The following is a 12,957-nucleotide window of genomic DNA, read 5'->3' as shown; positions in this document are numbered from 1 at the left end:
GACCTCCAGGTTTTTTCTCTCCTCAACATGTAACATTAACGGGGCATGATCCTACCATGTAATGATGGTCTATGAACAAGAGTACAATGTCATCTAGAAGTGATCTGCTCACCAAAAATAAATGTATGTGTGAGTATGTGTTATGGACAGACGAGAAGAAGGAATAATCTCTTTCATTCATATGATGGATTCTCCAAATATCATATAGATTTTCTTTGTTAATTAAAGATGCTAAATGAGGGGAGTATCTTTTGGACATTGATGGAGAATCTAATTCACAATCATGTGTTAAATTGAAATTTTCACAGTAGATGACATGGTCTTGTTTTACTTTGTTTACTTTTTTCATTAACTTATTCAGAAAGTTTAACTGAGAAATATTAGCCGCATAAACTACTACAATGGTATATATTACATTATTAATAGAACATACTTGAATTATATATCTCCCATGTGAGTCAGAAACCAAGCATATTGGATAGAAAGCCATAGAGTTGCTGATAGCCAGCATTACTCCTCTCTGTTTTTTCTTATAATTGGCCTGTAACTCATGTGGAAAAAAGGGGATGTCGCAGTCTACCAGAATCTCTATGGGCACTATGAGTTTCCTGAGCACAAAAGATGTCACATTTAGAGGAAACTGCCTTTTTCCACATAAAAGATCTTTTCTGTGGACTGTTAAGACCATTAACCTTCATCAAGCATATCTTAATCACCATTTTTATAGTTAGGAAAATGCTGAAGCCAGATAAAATCTGTGACAACTATATACAAATGTGCAACATCAACTCCATCTTTCCCAAAATCCACCAAAATTTCAGAATTAGCCTGTATGTAAAAGAGAACATAAAAATACAAAACATTAATTTGACCAACATTAACAATTAAGTAGCAGATCAAGTAAAAGGATCTACTTATTCTGTGTAACTGACTAGTCAGTCACCCAGAAGAGGAGAAAAGTTCCGCCGGAATGGTCGAAAAAGGTACACGATTCCCTGTCTATCCAGATGAAGGAAGATTCTATCATTCAGCGCTTAGACTTGTTTTTAGTTGAAGAAAGTTGCCAGCCCGTTTCCATGAATTGTGGGTGGGGTCTGTTAGGACGAGTGGGTTCTATTAGTGTAAAGTTCCAGTTACGCATGAGGTTTTCTCCCTCTTCAAAGGAGGTAACCGTGTGCCACTCTCCTCTGTAATTTATGGGAAGCGTCAGCGGGAAACCCCATCTATATGTCACTTCCTTTTCTCTCAGTCAAAGTGATGGGAGTAATAATCTGCGGAAACAGAGACTCACTGTCGAAACATCTGTGAAGATTTTAATTTTCTGATAAGAGTGTGGGAGTTCTCCCTTTTTACTAGAAAGGACTAGTAGGTCTTCTTTTATATGAAAGAAAGGGATGTTGGCCAAGACATCTCTGGGCTTTGATTCAGGTAGATGCTTTGGGCGCTGTACCCTGTGAATTCTCTTAATGATAGCGATAGCTGCTTTAATCAGACTTTGAAGAAATCCCCTCAGTTCTTGTGGAGGCACATCTTCTGGTATCCCTCACAATTTTACATTGTTTCGCTGAGAGCGATCCTCTAAATCCACTAGTTTAGTTTGTATGGCTTCCAATTCATCTGAGAGTTCATTATGTGCACCTATCAGCTTGTTGTGTGATTTGGCAAAGTCTCCCATTTTATCTTCCATGTGAGATACTCTCTTATCTAGTTCCTTAGTTAGAGTTTGAATAGGCAATAATAAAGTGGCAAACTGCTGTATGCCACCAGCACATCTCTAAGTTGCCTGATGCTGGTTCATCTGATGTGGTGAACTGTGCCAGTGCTATTGAAGTGCTAGATGTAGCAGAGCTGGATGGCTCTCCTGCTGACACTTGCAGCTCCTCCTCCAGCCCCTGTCTGTGTATAGTTGGGTTAACTGTGGGAGAGGAAATATCCCTCCTCCTCCCCGACCAAGCTACATCCTCCTCAATGTCTGCCAGGGGGCTATATCTTGAACCCGGTGAGTGATTTTGCTGCGGGGAGGGACCTGGGGCTCCTGTACTCACTGCGGGCGGGGAGCGCAACTCCGCTGGATGTGTCTGTGTCTCAGCAGGCAACACGCCATCAGCAGAGACATGGCTGTGAATGGAGGGCTCGGTGCCATCTTTGCTCCGGTCTTCTGTGAAGTAAAACTCCAATTTTCCTTGGTTCTTCTGATTTCTTTTACCTCAGATCATCATGGCAGGTGCAAGGTGAGAGGGATGAGCCATAAAAAGTAGAATGACCGCTGCATACGCTGCTGAACGGGCTCTGGGTGAGAGGAAGCTCAGTACTCACACAGCCAGGTTAGTCGGCTGCCAGGCCACGACCCTCCACCCCCCCGGAATACCTGTTTTAATAGTAAACTTCGTAGCCTAACATTTTAAATTTCAGTAAATTACTTTTCACTTTGGTTGAATATCGTTTTTTAAAAAAATAATAATAATTTAAAAAAAAGAAAAGAGGTAAAGGGAATATGTCAACAGGTTTTTGCTATGGAAGCATGATGTAGAGGAAGAGAGCCTGATTCCAGCAATGTTTCACTTACTGGACTGCTTGGTGTAGTTTTTGATAAAATCCTCCTTTTCTCTGCTGTAGATGTAGCATGTAGCAGTGCTATGACTCGTCATGATCTGTGCACAACTCCTCCCACACCACTGATTGGTAGCTTCATGTGTACTTTGTCAGCAAGCTGTCAATCAGTGGTAGGGGCTGGGTTACACAGATTAGTTGGACATGACACCTAGTCTAGCAGTGATAATCTCCTGGATTCTCCTAGAATCAGTGACACATCCCTGGAATCAGGCTTTCTGCCCTTACATTATGCTGCTCTCAGATTACATAGCAAACACCTGCTCACAGATTCCCTTTAAGGTTTTGCAACTGTTGGTATAATCATATTTAACAATCCTAGACGTCACGGCAATATTATTGGCTGTTGCCACAAAGCTGTAGTTTTGTAGTGACCTCTTTATTCAGTATTAGACTATGTTCACTCATTGCGTTTTTGCTGCATTTTTTTGCAGTTTTTTTTAGGCTATGTGCCCACGATGCAGAAATGAAGCAGAAAATTTCTGCAGCGTTTCTGCATGTTCTTGGCAGTCAAAAACGCTTGCGGATTTTCCAAGCGTTTTTGACACGTTTTTGCAGCATTTTTACATGCGGATTTGCCATGCGTTTTCTAGTGCATTGGGACCTCAAATCTGCATGCAGAAATGCAAAAATAAGGGTCATGCTGCGGATTTTTGAGCGCATCAAAAGCTCTGCGGAAAAATCCGCAGCATGGGCATTGAAATTGCGGATTCTCATTGGGGACCATGGGGGGCGGATTACCAAGCGTTTCACAAGCATTTACGCTGTTGAAATTCCGCAGCATATACGCTTGAAAAACGCTATGTGGGCACATACCCTTATGCAAATTTTAAGCTGCATTTTACACTACCAGCAAAGGCTAGGCGATTTCAGAAATGTAATGCGCACACATTAGGTTTTTTTCCTAACTGATTTGGAAAACTGCTGCGTTTTTGCAAAATGCAGCATGTCACTTTCAGTGTTTTTTTTAGCATTTTTTCAACCATAGAAATCAATAGTTAAGTGCAAAAATGCAGCAAAAAAATGCAGGTATCAGGTTTTGCTGCTTTTTTGGCGCAAAAACCTGAGGAAATTGAATCATGTTTTTTTATGCACTAAACTTGATCAGCATGTACAAGAGACAATAAAAATGCATCAAATACGCAGCAAAATACTGAGCAAATACTGAGCAAAAAATGCAACGTGTGAACCTTAAGGTTTTTCTGTCAAGGGCTACAAAATTTTAAACCCAAAATTTGTTACGTTTGTTAAACTTTAAAAACAGATTAAATGTTATACTTTTGTCCAAAATGTATGCTAACCACAAACAAGTCACGAGCAACGGACATGGTAGGACGACTGATTAAAAAACAACCTAATAGCACAGATAAGAATCTGGTTGCAGCAGCAGCTCAAACACAACCGGTTGTGCTTGGAGCTACTGTACCGGGGCAAAGGTAAAATATATATATATTATAGAAAATCAATTAGTTTCTTTTAATAGATTACCGAATCAGTGTGAATTAATAAAGAGATGATGGAATAATCTATGTGTATGTATGTATGCAAATGTGTATATGCACATGGATTATGTTAATAGTTAATGAATATATAACTAACAGCTTCTGTTTTTATTGTAGACATGAACAACTAAATTATTTCCTGGGAATGACGTATGCATGTGCATGGCTGATAACAGAGAGATTCATGTTGAGTTGGCAAAGATGGCGCTGAGAGACGACTTCACCCCTCCCATCAGAATTCCTAAGGCATTACTGAGACCAAGAGATACATGGATGAGCAAATTGCAGTGTGCCAGGTTATCAGAAAGAGCAATGAATTTTACTAATCCCACCTAGGAGTAGAATAGTATATAAGCCCATGTCTACGTAATAAAGTATGCCATTTTGCGTGGTTCAGTCTCTGAGTGAAGTTTTTCAACCAGATTAGCAAATTTGGTTAATTAGCTTCTTTGCATGCACTCGGACATCTTTAATTTGGAGGAGAGCAGTTACCTGGTGTATCTTAAATTGGTGAAACCTCCACACTGGCAATAGTAGTACCAAACGCAAGTTATATTTGTTCTCCTTTGAAAACTCTGGCAAGTACATTAGTGGGGAGGAAACAAAGGGAGTAAAAAAAGTATATGTCCCATCCCTCATCTCAATCACAGCAGGATGACTTGGCCTCTGACAGCTACTCCATCTGCTGGAGACAGCGTTTTGTTAAGTCCACTTTCTCCGTCACCATAACAGTTAACGAAATTTCCAATCTGTCAATGACACCTGTCTCTATTCTGCTTCAAGATCCCCTAAGCCACAGAAGCCTCTGGGTTAAGGATCATACTGCACCAGAAAAACTTCTTTCAGTTGATATTTTGGAAAACATGAACAGTCAGCCTTTGTTCTTGGAAGAAATAATGCTAGGCGAGATGAACAGCACGATTCTAATGCTAACCTGTGTTGCAAGCTCTGCAAGTCAAGGTGGAAGAGACACTGTCTGAGGTAGTAGTACTCTGAGCCAGGGCAAATCAGGCAGTGGGCAAAGAGTACAGGCCATTTCACACTCAGAGGCACCTGTCCTCTGAATCATGGATAATGGTAAAGATAATGATGATAATTCTGAGTTAGACAAAACCTGGAAACCACACAGGGGTGACGAGGAGTTGAGGTCATTAGAGGACTGCTTACCCCCATGTAGCTAGAGGGTCACCAGAGAAAAAGACAGTGGGTGCTTCCTGCTTCGCGATGCTTGTTTCACGTGGATAGTTCCTTGCTTTCTCAAGGGGAGGTCAGCATAAGTTTGCCGTATTTAGGGGATCGTCCAGTCGCTTAACTGGAACTGGATATTTGACACTCTGGGCTATACATAGATACGTAGACACCTTGACAGGCTTTGTCTTGTTTACTATTACTGATTTAATGAGCCATTCGCAGTTTCACTGTACCGTCTGTGTGTACTTACACGTGCATGGCTTAATCTTTGAGACAAGCATATGCGACTGGCAGGATCAACCAGGTAGCCCCCCAACACAACTGGACCGCGTAGAGGTTCGGGAGTGAAAAGACGCAGCAGGAGCACCCAGTGCCTATTGCTGTTTATATGTCTGTCAGAACACCTTACTGAGTGCATCTGATTACTTTTATACAGAATCAGGTCTCTTGTTTACCTCAGCTAATTGTTGTGGTCGGCAGCCTTTTTTCTCTTTTTAGGTAGCACTTTCGTTTAATATATCAGTAAAAGTTATGTTTTACTTCTCACCATTTGCTGTTCACACTCAAAATTATCAAATGAAACTGCAATCTTGTTTACTAAGGATGAGTGAGAACTAAAATGCTCGGATGCTTGTTACTCGAACCAAGCAATTCCTAATGCTCGGGTGCTCATTTTGAGTAATGAGAATAATGGGAGTCAATGGGAAATCCAAGCATTTTTCCTGCAGACCCTACAAGGAAGTCTGGAGGGCAGTGAAAATGTTGAAATGGATGGAAAAAGTGCTGAATGGAAGGAGAACAACATTGAGAATGCCCCTGGAAGCATCTCTGACTCCAAGATCACTGCTGAGAGCAATGGTGTCACACTTTTACTTCACTTTAAGGACTGACAATAAAACATTCAAAATCAACGAGAAATCGGAGTCGATAAGAAAAAAATGTTAAGAAACATTCTTTCTTGTATATAAGGCAAATTTTAAAAAGGATTTAAAAAATAATAATAATTTAAGTAAACCAAAATTGAAATTGTTATTAAAAAATTGGAAATTTCAGTGTAATTTATGAAAAAAGCAAAAACTGACAAAAAATTGATGGAAGAGAGACTCTGATACGCCCTGTATTATACAGAAATGATGGCCTCATACACATTCTGTTCAAATTGTCATGTAGTGGTACTCCTAGACTCATAAAGGCTATGCACTAAGTGCAAAGCCTGCCAAAAATTACAAGCAGTGATATCCATACACCCTTGAAGACACAAAGTTTAATGCCTCATAAAAATTAAGAAGGTGTAGTTCTGGCACTTCTACACTCATAAAGGCTCTGTACACAGCGCAAAGCCAGGAATAAATTATAAGGAGGGTAATACAGTCATCCATAGACCCTCGAAGGCAACACATGGAGAGCCTCATTCAAATACTTTGAAACTGCAGGTGCGACACCCAGCTTTCCATATGTGTGATCTATCTTGCCATTCCTGTCTCACCTAACCTGGTACGACACCCAACCATCCATATGCGTGATCTATCTTGCCAATCCTGTCTGCACTAACCTGGTATGTTTGTAAGCTGACCACAGCACAACCCCTGCTCAAGACTTTTCTTTATGACCAGCCTGTTTTACTTTGCTTGTGTTTTATATCCTGCATCTGGCCCAATTTGAACTTATCTGATAAACATGGTTCAGAGGCCTCTCCTCTCTTCTTACCAACTGAATGCATTTACTAGCATATATATTGCAAAGTCTAAGTCTGGTGACGTAGTGTGGCCAGTGTGTATCACAAAGTGTGGATTATACAAGTGTGGCATTGAAGTAATCCTGAATTGAACCTGAAGGGAACAGAAGGAAACAGGATACCCAGGCAAAGTAAACAATGTTTCTGTTTGTTTTCACTCTCTCCCCTATATTCATTCACTTTCTACTAACCCCCCCTAATCCCGCGTAATGAACTCTTCATCTCTCCCTCCATCCTCCCCATTCTGACTGCTGGCGATATCTCTCCAAATCCTGGCCCTCCTCAGCCACAGTCACTTCCGCCCCCTATCCACGATCTGTCACAAACTCTCGCAACCTTTTAAACCTTATACCCATCCGCCCATTCCCCCGCTCCCCCAGTCCCACTAACAGAAGCTCTATGGAAGCTCGCCCCATGTGCAACAAACTTTCCTTCATCCATGATCTTTTCATTACTAACAAACTTTCCTTCCTCGGTATTACAGAAACCTGGCTCACCCCCTCTGACACGGCCTCCCCAGCTGCAGTTTCGTATGATGGATTCAATCTTTCTCACACCCCCCGCTCTAATGGCAAACATGGTGAAGGAGTAGGTTTTCTCCTGTCAGACAACTGCTCCAGAAACCTGGCTCACCCCCTCTGACACGGCCTCCCCAGCTGCAGTTTCGTATGATGGATTCAATCTTTCTCACACCCCCCGCTCTAATGGCAAACATGGTGAAGGAGTAGGTTTTCTCCTGTCAGACAACTGCTCCTTCACCCATATCCCACTGCCACCCTCCATTACTCTCCCCTCTTATGAGATACACTGTGTGCGCATCTACTCCCCCTCCAACCTCCAACTGGCCATCATTAACCACCCCCCAGGACCAGCCACCACCTTCTTTGACCACTTCTCCACCTGGCTACTCCACTTCCTTTCCGCTGACATCCCCACTATCATCATCGGTGACTTCAACATCCCCATTGACACTTCCCACTCATTTGTCTCCAAGCTTCTATCCCTCACTTCCTCCTTCAGTCTTGCGCAATGGTCTTCTGCCCCCACTCACAAAGATGGCCACACACTGGACCTCATCTTCACCCGCCTCTGTTCCCTATCTAACCTCTCTAGCTCACCTCTCCCTTTTTCTGACTACAACCTACTCACATTCTCTTCCCTCTCCTCTCCAGGTGCACAAGCTCCACTCCACAAACTTGCACACCCTCGCAGAAATCTCAAACACCTTGACCTACACTCACTCTCTGAATCCCTTCTCCCTCTCATAGGCATAAGTTCATTACACGATGCAGATGCTGCTGCCACTTTATATAATACCACAACAGCTGTAGCTCTCTATTCGGTCGCCCTCATCAAACATACCACAGCTCGCCTACTCAACAGGCCACCCTGGCACACCAACCTGACTAAAGAACTGCGAAGGGCCTCCAGAGTTTCTGAGTAGAAATGGAAAAGGTCCCACTCCAACGAGCTTTTCATTCAAACAGTCCCTCAGTTACCCGTGGTGTCTGCCAGTCCGTCTTCCTGGATCACCCGTCAGTCTGCCTGCCGTGCTCATCTGCTGTACCGGTCAGTCCCTGCTTCTGACCCATGGGAGTCACCTGCTCTCATACAAGGACTGGTCCAGAGTAGCACCTGGTCCCTCTGCTCGGTCCTTCCCTGGTTCACGGAGTCGATTGAGCGGCCGTGCGACCTTGGTCAGTCCGAGTTGATACTTAGTTACGCCCTTCTGGTCCCTCCTTGCACCGCAGCACAAAGGTTCCACCACCCGGATCCGTAACATGCGCCAGTGTCAAGGACAGGGAATTGTGAAGCACCTAGCATAGGGAAAGGGGCAGTAGTTTCACCCATTGGCACCAGTTGTGGACCCAAATGTTTGGCCCACTCAGTCGGGTGCTTAGATGACATGTGTTTGATCATACTGGTAGTGGTAAGGCTCTTAGTGGTCAGGACTTTTTTGTCTTGCCTTTGCTGGTTATTAAAAATAGGTGGGACTTCTTGTCATTTTTTTAGGGTCCCCCATTTTTAATAACCAGCAAAGGCAAAGTAGAAAGTTGGGGGCTGATATTATTAGGTTGGGAAGGTCCATGAATATTGGTCCCTTCCCAGCATAATAAGGCCAGCTCACAGTAGTCTTCTTTCTCTTGGCTGGTTATTTAAAATAGGGGGGACCCCACATTGTTTTTTTTATGTATTTATTTATTAACAAGTACAGTAAACTACATACACAAGGCACTGCTCCACTCCTCCACTTGCACCTCCGCCTCCTGGTTCAAGATTATTTTTTATTATATGTAATTTTCCTAACAACATTTGTTTGCAGGGCAATTGTCCTGCTCTTACCGGCATTTTCCTTCTTTTTGCAGACTCCTAACCCTTACTATGACCATTTTACAGCACCAAAGTTCGGGTTCCCATTGATTTCTATTGGGTTGGGGTCCGGGCTCAAGTTCGGTTCAAATTCTGTTACCCAAACTGAACTTTGGACTGAAGTTCGGCCGAAGAACCAGAATTTCCATGGGTCCGCTCATCTCTAATGGTGAGTTTTCTCCCATGAATTCTCGATTCAGGTACCACTTCAACATTACTACAGTATTAAGGTCAGGATTTTTTACTTAGCCAATACAAAACTTTAACATTATTCTTCTCTAACCATTCATTTGTAGAATGACTTGCGTGCTTTGGGTCGTTATTAGTGATGAGCGAGCATGCTCGCCACTGCTCGGTACTCGCCTGAGCATCTCAGTACTCGAGATGCTCGGAGCTCGCCGAGTACTTGCGCGATGCTCGGGCGGGAGCTCGAGTCCCCGTCCTGCATGTTTGGCGCTATTTAGAGCACCAACCATGCAGGGATTGTCTGCCACTCACTGTAATGTCACAGCCATGGTGGTTGTGGCATTACAGTGATTGCCCAAATCGATGGCAACAATGCTCACAGTGAAACATGAAAAGCCGGCAATTCAGCAGTGGCATACATCGGTACCCGACAATTTAGAACAGAAAAAATAGAGCATCACACATAGATTAGATAGATAGAAACATGTCAGTCACATATATAATAAGTACAGTGACAGTGTTGGTTACTGTACTTGTCATTTAGTGTTAAAATAAAGGATTTATTAAAAAACAAAAAATTGGCGTGGGGTTCCCCGTAATTTTAATCTCTAGCGGAGGTTAAGCAGATGGCTGGGGCAGATGTTTGCAAGCTGCCTGCAGTCTGCAGCCACCCCAGAAAATGGCGGGTTCATAGAAGCGCCATCTTCTGGAGCAGGAGAATTTTCCCACGCTGTCAGTGATGTGCATGAGGTGAGTTGAGTTCATTGGACATGAACTCGGCTCATCTGGATGCCGTCACAGCCAGACACTGAGGAGCTTCACTGAGGAGCTTCTCAGTGTCTGCGGCATGGCAAGCTGGATGGCAGCGTTCTGCTGCGATCCAGCCTGTCATGTCAATGTAGCAGAGCTGAAGCCGTCCTGGGAACCATGGAAAGGTAAGGATGAGGTTGGTTTATTATTTTACTTTTATTGCAGGAGATCGTTGGCTTCAGCTGGAATGGGTGTGATGGTAAGTAGAGTTTAATTTAGAACATTAAAGAATTGTGTCTTTATTTCAATTAAAGGACTTTATTCTGGGTGTTTGTGTTTTTTTTTAACTTTCACTATGGGGTTAGTAATGGGGGTGTCTTATAGACGCCTCTCCATTACTAACCTGGGCTTGATGTCAGCTGGCATTATAAGCTGACATCAACCCCAGCCCTATTACCCCACTGCCACCGCTACAGGGCAGTGGGAAGAGCGAGGCTAAGTGCCAGAATTGGCGCATCCTATGGATGCACCATTTCTGGGGCGGCTGATGGCTGGTGTTTCTAGCCTGGGAGGGGGCCAATATTCATGGCACCCTTACTGGGCTATTAATATCAGCGCCCAGCTGTCTGCCTAGCCTTTGCTAGCTATTAAAATAGGGGGGACCCCATGTAAAGGGGTAGGTATTAAGTTGGGGGCTGATATTAGTAGCCTGGGAACCTCCGTGGGTATTACCCCCTTCCCAGGCTTCAAACATCTGCCTCAGCCGTCTGCTTAACCTCCGCTAGAGACTAAAATTACGGGGAACCCCACGCCAATTTTTTTTTTAATAAATCCTTTATTTTAACACTAAATGATAAGAACAGTAACCAACACTGTCACTGTACTTATTATATATGTGACTGACATGTTTCTATCTATCAAATCTATGTGTGATGCTTTATTCTTTTTGTTCTTAATTGTCGGGTACCGATGTATGCCGCTGATGAATTGCCGGCCGGCTTTTTTAAAGAGACAGGTGCATGAAAACACTATTATTTTATTTTTTTAGAAATCCTTTATTTTAACACTAAATGACAAGTACAGTAACCAACAATGTCACTGTGCTTATTATATATGTGACTGACATGTTTATATCTATCTAATCTATGTGTGATGCTCTATTCTTTCTGTTCTAAATTGTTGGGTACCGGTGTATGCCGCTGATGAATTGCCGGCTGGCTTTTTTAAAGAGACGGGTGCATGAAAATCGGAGGGCACTAGTGTGTTTCAAGTGCCCTGCTATGTTTTTCATGCATCCTCCTATATACCCTGCCTGCCTGTCTGCCTATATATTGTGCCTGCCTGACGTTTAATTGAGCACTGTTCCCATCGATTTGGGCAATTTTTAGGCCTCTGCAGACCGCCGGGAGGGACAGCCAGAAAAATGCTCGAGTTTCCCATAGACTTACATTGGGCACGTTGCTCGGGTCGAGCACCCGAGTATTCCAATGTGCTCGACCCGAGCTTCGAGCGCCCGAGCATTTTAGTGCTCGCTCATCACTAGTGGTTATCTTGCTGCATGACCCTCTCTTAACATTCACCTCATAGACTGATATCCTGACATTTTCCTGTTAGAATTAGCTGGTATATTTCAGAATTCATTATTCTATTAAAGATGGCAAGTTATCCAGGCCCGATGCAGCAAAACATGACCAAATCATATTACCACCACCATGTTTCACAGTTGATATGAGTTTTGTATGTTGTAGATAATTGTTTTTCATTCTCCAAACTTAATGTTTCTAATTTAAACCAAAAAGCTTTAGTTTAATCTATTCATTCAGAAAACATTGTTTCAATAGCCTTCTTGCTTTAGCAAACTGCAGATAGGCAACAATGTTCTATTTGTTCCACTATTGTTGTTCAGTGTCCTGCTAATGGTGGACTCATCAACATTAGCTCTCGTTAATGTGGGAGAGGCTTTTAGTTGATTAGATGTTACCTTGGGTTACTTTGGCACCTTGTGGATTAGTATACACCTTGCTATACAAATGATTTTTGTGGGTCGGCCACTTCTGGGGATGGTAAAAAATGGTTTTGAATTTCCTCCATTTGTACACAATCTGTCTAACTGTAGCTTGGTGGAGTCTTTAGACACAGTTATGTAACCTTTTCCAGCTTGAGGATCACCAAAACTTAACTTTCCTCAGAAATCTAATTTGTTCGTACCATGATACACTTTGACAAGCATGAATTGTGAAGATCAGACTTTGATAGACCTCTGCCCTGTTCTTTAAATATACCAGGTTGCTAAATCACACCTGACTGTCATCCCATTGATTCAAAACACCAAACTGTAAATTCAACTTAAAATTATCTGCCAATCTGAAAGGTTCAGATATTTTTTGCCACTCACTGTCATGGGATATTTTCACTTATTTGTTTGATTTTGGATTTTGCTTTCTTTAACTACTGTTAGGATTTATGTAGAAATATAAAAATCCTGAAGAGTTCATAAGCTTTCAAGCACCACTGTATTTAGTTCAGCATAGTAATTTGAGATTCAACCAAAGTTGCTTATCACAAGACAGGCAATTTCATCTAGTATTTCATACAAAGTCTATTGATGAATTA

The 12,957-nt window shown here is 42.6% G+C and overlaps 1 protein-coding gene across 1 annotated transcript in view; it reads right to left on the bottom strand.

Moving 5' to 3' along the window:
* LOC141166189 (TRPM8 channel-associated factor homolog) overlaps positions 1 to 12,957 on the bottom strand; it is a 186,435-nt gene that overhangs the window by 42,400 nt on the left and 131,078 nt on the right. The gene's annotated exons all lie outside the window — the stretch shown is intronic.

The sequence above is a fragment of the Phyllobates terribilis genome, unplaced genomic scaffold (assembly GCF_046119375.1).
Source record: "Phyllobates terribilis strain yellow unplaced genomic scaffold, ASM4611937v1 Scaffold_11__3_contigs__length_659146591, whole genome shotgun sequence".
NCBI classification, from domain to species: Eukaryota; Metazoa; Chordata; class Amphibia; order Anura; family Dendrobatidae; genus Phyllobates; species Phyllobates terribilis.
Note: the sequence above shows the minus strand (reverse complement) of the source record. Positions and strands in the feature narration are given on the sequence as shown.